Here is a 5,721-nt window from a genome sequence, read left to right as displayed (position 1 = left end):
GCACCGGGTTGTACCAAGTAATAACACACGGTGAGTGAGTGTCGATCTCACGAGGGTTAATAGACTAAGCAAGCAATGGTTGATTAGCTATTCTAGTTAGACAAGTTGAAATGAGAGTTTTTGTTGTTAAATAGCATAAAAAGTAATAAAGTAAGAAAGCAAACAATAAACAGTTGAGAAAACGATGTGAGAATGGAGTTAAGGCTTGGGAGATGCTTAAATGTCCAGATTAATGTTCAATGTCAACTACCTTGATCATGCAATCATTATGTTTATGGGAAACCCCAAGTGATTAAATCCCTATTCCTGGGCAATCCAATCTCCTCTAGTGTAACCGATTATCAATTCCTTGATCACTCAATTATATCAGAGGATTAAGTTCAGTTTTCAATTTATAAGCCACACAAACCTAAGAATCCCAAAGCATAATGCAGTTATATGTCACGTACCATACTAAGTCCAAATAATTAAAAGTTATGAGAAATTGATTTCAAGCTGTAATTCTAATGATATAACTTTTCCAAGACTTAAATAGAATTCAAGTAGAATTAGAGTTATTTCCTAATAATCACTAATCCCTGGGATGAAGAACGAAACCAATCCTTAAACAATAATCAAAGCATTAATCAAGGGTAGAAGAACAAATATTTATTAATACATTCAAGTAAACAGATCTCATAATTTTAACAATGGAGGTTTAGTTGCTTATGGTGTAGAAAACCCTAGCAGAGAAAAAGTGTAAAAAGTGTGGAATGAAAATTAGGAGAGGAGAAGTCTCCGCGTGGGTGGATCTCCATCCTATTTATAGTTCTAAATAAAATAGATTTAAAACATTTAAAACTTAAATAAAATCCTAAGAGTTCTTTTTCTAGTATTCATGTGATTTACAAAATCAAATCTCCACAAGCCTTGTTGATTTGTTATAAACGTGTGGTACCCATTCCCTTATATGCACTGGCGCTAAACGCCAGGTTCTGGGCATTTAGCGCCACCAAGGTAGCGAGGCTTATACGCAAAATTCGGGCTTGGACGCTAAACACCGATGGTTGGGTGTTTAGCACCAGGTCTCCTGATGAGCGGATAATTTATACGCTTTTTGGCATTGTTTTCAGTATGTTTTTAGTAGAATCTAGTTACTTTTAGGGATGTTTTCATTAGTTTTTATGTTAAATTCACATTTTTGGACTTTACTATGAGTTTGTGTATTTTTCTGTGATTTCAGATATTTTCTGGCTGAAGTTGAGGGACTTGAGCAAAAATCAGATTCAGAGGTTGAAGAAGGACTGCTGATGCTGTTGGATTCTGACCTCCCTGCACTCAAAGTGGATTTTCTGGAGCTACAGAACTCAAAATGGCGCGCTTCCAATTGCGTTGGAAAGTAGACATCTAGGGCTTTCCAGAAATATATAATAGTCCATACTTTGGCCGAGTTTAGACGATGTAAAAGGGCGTTGAACGCCAGTTCTACGTTGCTGTCTGGAGTTAAACGCCAGAAACACGTCACAAACCAGAGTTGAACGCCAGAAACACGTTACAACCTGGCGTTCAACTCCAGAAAGAGCCTCTGCACGTATAACATTCAAGCTCAGCCCAAGCACACACCAAGTGAGCCCCGGAAGTGGATTTATGCATCAATTACTTACTTTTGTAAACCCTAGTAGCTAGTTTATTATAAATAGGACCTTTTACTATTGTATTAGACATCTTTGGATCATCCTGGATTGTATTTTTTTTGATCCTGTGATCACGTTTTGGGAGCTGGCCATTCGGCCATGCCTGGACCTTTCACTTATGTATTTTCAACGGTAGAGTTTCTACACTCCATAGATTAAGGTGTGGAGCTCTGCTGTTCCTCATGAATCAATACAAAGTACTACTATTTTTCTATTCAATTCAACTTATTCCGCTTCTAAGATATTCATTCGCACTTCAACCTGAATGTGATGAACGTGATAATCATCATCATTCCCCCACGAACGCGTGCCTGTCAACCACTTCCGTTCCACCTTAGATTGAATGAGTATCTCTTGGATCTCTTAATCAGAATCTTCGTGGTATAAGCTAGATAGATGGCGGCCATCATGAGAATCCAGAAAGTCTAAACCTTGTCTGTGGTATTCCGAGTAGGATTCTGGGATTGAATGACTGTGACGAACTTCAAACTCGCGAGTGCTGGGTGTAGTGACAGATGCAAAAGGAGAGTGAATCCTATTCCAGTATGATCGAGAACCTCAGATGATTAGCCGTGCTGTGACAGAGCATTTGGACCATTTTCACAAGAGGATGGGATGCAGCCATTGACAACGGTGATGCCTCCAGACGATTAGCCATGCAGTGACAGCGCATCAGACCATTTTCCAGAGAGGATCAAAAGTAGCCATTGCCAATGGTGATGTCCTTACATAAAGCCAGCCATGGAAAGGAGTAGGATTGATTGGATGAAGACAGCAGGAAAGCAGAGGTTCAGAGGAACGAAAGCATCTCTATACGCTTATCTGAAATTCTCACCAATGATTTACATAAGTATTTCTATCCTTATTTTATTATATATTTTCGAAAACTCCATAACTATTTTATATCTGCCTGACTGAGATCTACAAGGTGACCATAGCTTGCTTCATACCTACAATCTCCGTGGGATCGACCCTTAGTCACGTAAGGTTTATTACTTGGACGACCTAGTGCACTTGCTGGTTAGTTGTATCGAAGTTGTGAATGAAAAACAATTTATTAAGACGTGTGTACAGAGTTTTTGGCGCCGTTGCCTGAGATCACAATTTCGTGCACCAAGTTTTTGGCGCCATTGCCGGGGATTGTTCGAGTTTGGACAACTGACGGTTCATCTTGTTGCTCAGATTAGGTAATTTTCTTTTTGTTTTCTTTTCAAAAATTTTTCAAAAATCTTTCAAAAATTTCTCATCTGTTTTCGAAAAAAAAATTTAATAAAAATTCTTTTCAAAAATATTTAATTTATGTTCTTCAGAATTTTTAAGAATGAATTCTAGTGTTTCATGAAGCATGTGAAGCCTGGCTGGCTGTAAAGCCATGTCTAAATTCTTTTGGACTGAGGCTTCCAACCATCAGCATGGAAGCAAGTTAATTGGAATGTCAGCCGTGTCATGTCTGAGTTACATACTAAAGCTTGGCTGGCTATTAAGCCATGCCTAACCCTCAGATTGGAGCTTTAGAATAAGAATACAAGATTCCTGGAATTCATATTAAAAATTTTGGAATCCTTATTTTTCTTTTTTTACACTAATTTTTGAAAAATATAAAATAAAAATACAAAAAAATTAGAAAATCATAAAAATAAAAAATATTTTGTGTTTCTTGTTTGAGTCTTGAGTCAATTTTTAAGTTTGGTGTCAATTGCATACTCATCTTGCATTTTTCGAAAATTGCATTCATGCATTGCATTCATCATGATCTTCAAGTTGTTCTTGATAAACCTTCTTGATTGATCTTCATATTTTAGTGTTTTGTGTTGTATGGTGTTTTTCATATGCATTCTTGAATCCATAGAGTCTAAACATGAAAGATTTCTAAGTTTGGTGTCTTGCATATTTTCTTTGCATATAAAAATTTTCAAAAATATGTTCTTGATGTTCATCATGATCTTCAAAGTGTTCTTGGTGTTCATCTTGACATTCATAGCATTCTTGCATGCATTCATTGTTTTGATCTAAAAATTTTCATGCATTGCATCATTTTCATGTTTTTTTCTCTCATCATAAAAAATAAATTTCAAAAATAAAAAAAATATCTTCTCCTTTTTCTTCTCATAAATTCGAAAATTTGAGTTGACTTTTTCAAAACTTTTTAAAATTTAGTTGTTTCTTATGAGTCAAATCAAATTTTCAATTTAAAAATCTTATCTTTTTCAAAATATTTTTCAAAAATCAAATCTTTTTCATTTTTCTTAGTTATTTTCGAAAATTTTAAAAATATTTTTCAAAAATATTTTTCTTACATAATTTTCGAAAATAACATCATCAATTAATGTTTTGATTCAAAAATTTCAAGTTTGTTACTTACTTGTTAAGAAAGATTCAAACTTTAAGTTCTAGAATCATATTTTGTGATTTCTTGTGAATCAAGTCATTAATTGTGATTTTAAAAATCAAATCTTTTTCAAAACTAATTTCAATCATATCTTTTCAAAAATATCTTTTTATCTTATCTTTTTCAAAATCATATCTTTTTCAAAAATTTGATTTTAAAATATCTTTTCTAACTTCTTATCTTCTTATCTTTTCAAAAATTGATTTTCAAATTTGTTTCAACTAACTAACTAACTTTTTGTTTGTTTCTTATCTCTTTCAAAACTACCTAACTAACTCTCTCTCTCTCTAATTTTCAAAAATATCTTCCCTCTTTTTCAAAATTTCTTTTTAATTAACTAATTATTTTAATTTTTGATTTTAATTTTCAAAAATTAATAACCTTTTTCAAAAACAATTTTCGAAAATCACTAACTCTTTTTCAAAAATAATTTTCGAAAATTCTCACCCCCTCTCTCTCTCTGAGTTCAGATTTTTTCTCCTTCTTTTCTTCTACTCACACAGGGACCTCTATACTGTGGTAAAAAGGATCCCTATTATTATTTTTCTGTTCCCTCCTTTTTCATATGAGCAGGAGCAAGGACAAGAATATTCTTGTTGAAGCAGATCCAGAACCTGAAAGGACTCTGAAGAGGAAACTAAGAGAAGCTAAATTACAACAAACCAGCAAGCACCTGTCAGGAATTTTCGAACAAGAAGATGAGATGGCAGCCGAAAATAATAATAATAATGCAAGGAGAATGCTTGGTGACTTTACTGCACCTAATTCCAATTTACATGGAAGAAGCATCTCCATCCCCACCATTGGAGCAAACAATTTTGAGCTGAAACCTCAATTAGTTTCTCTGATGCAGCAGAACTGCAAGTTCCATGGACTTCCATTTGAAGATCCTTTTCAGTTCTTAACTGAATTTTTGCAGATCTGTGATACTGTTAAAACTAATGGAGTAGATCCTGAAGTCTACAGGCTCATGCTTTTCCCTTTTGCTGTGAGAGACAAAGCTAGAATATGGTTGGACTCTCAACCTAAGGATAGCCTGAACTCTTGGGATAAGCTGGTCAAGGCTTTCTTAGCCAAGTTCTTTCCTCCGCAAAAGCTGAGTAAGCTTAGAGTGGATGTTCAAACCTTCAGACAGAAAGAAGGTGAATCCCTCTATGAAGCTTGGGAGAGATACAAGGAACTGACCAAAAAGTGTCCTTTTGACATGCTTTCAGAATGGGCTATCCTGGATATATTCTATGATGGTCTGTCTGAATTAGCTAAGATGTCATTGGATACTTCTGTAGGTGGATCCATTCACCTAAAGAAAACGCCTGCAGAAGCTCAAGAACTCATTGACATGGTTGCTAATAACCAGTTCATGTACACTTCCGAGAGGAATCCTATGAGTAATGGGACGCCTCAGAAGAAGGGAGTTCTTGAATTTGATACTCTGAATGCCATATTGGCTCAGAACAAAATATTGACTCAGCAAGTCAATATGATTTCTCAGAGTCTGAATGGAATGCAAGCTACATCCAACAGTACTCAAGAGGCGCCTTCTGAAGAAGAGGCCTATGATCCTGAGAACCATGCAATAGCAGAGGTAAATTACTTAGGTGAACCTTATGGAAACACCTATAACTCATCATGGAGAAATCATCCAAATTTCTCATGGAA

At 35.1% G+C, this 5,721-nt stretch overlaps 1 non-coding gene across 1 annotated transcript; it reads right to left on the bottom strand.

Annotated features, from left to right (window-relative positions):
* Window positions 1-5,164: 5,164 nt before the first annotated feature.
* LOC148572349 (small nucleolar RNA R71) lies at window positions 5,165-5,272 on the bottom strand. The gene has a single exon (XR_015908951.1). It is a non-coding gene; the product is annotated as a small nucleolar RNA R71 (small nucleolar RNA).
* Window positions 5,273-5,721: the final 449 nt, after the last annotated feature.

The sequence above is a fragment of the Arachis ipaensis genome, chromosome B3 (assembly GCF_059453495.1).
Source record: "Arachis ipaensis isolate K30076 ecotype BB chromosome B3, ASM5945349v1, whole genome shotgun sequence".
Lineage (NCBI taxonomy): Eukaryota > Viridiplantae > Streptophyta > Magnoliopsida > Fabales > Fabaceae > Arachis > Arachis ipaensis.
The sequence above is the reverse complement of the archived record's forward strand: the minus strand, read 5'-3'. Positions and strand labels throughout refer to the sequence as shown.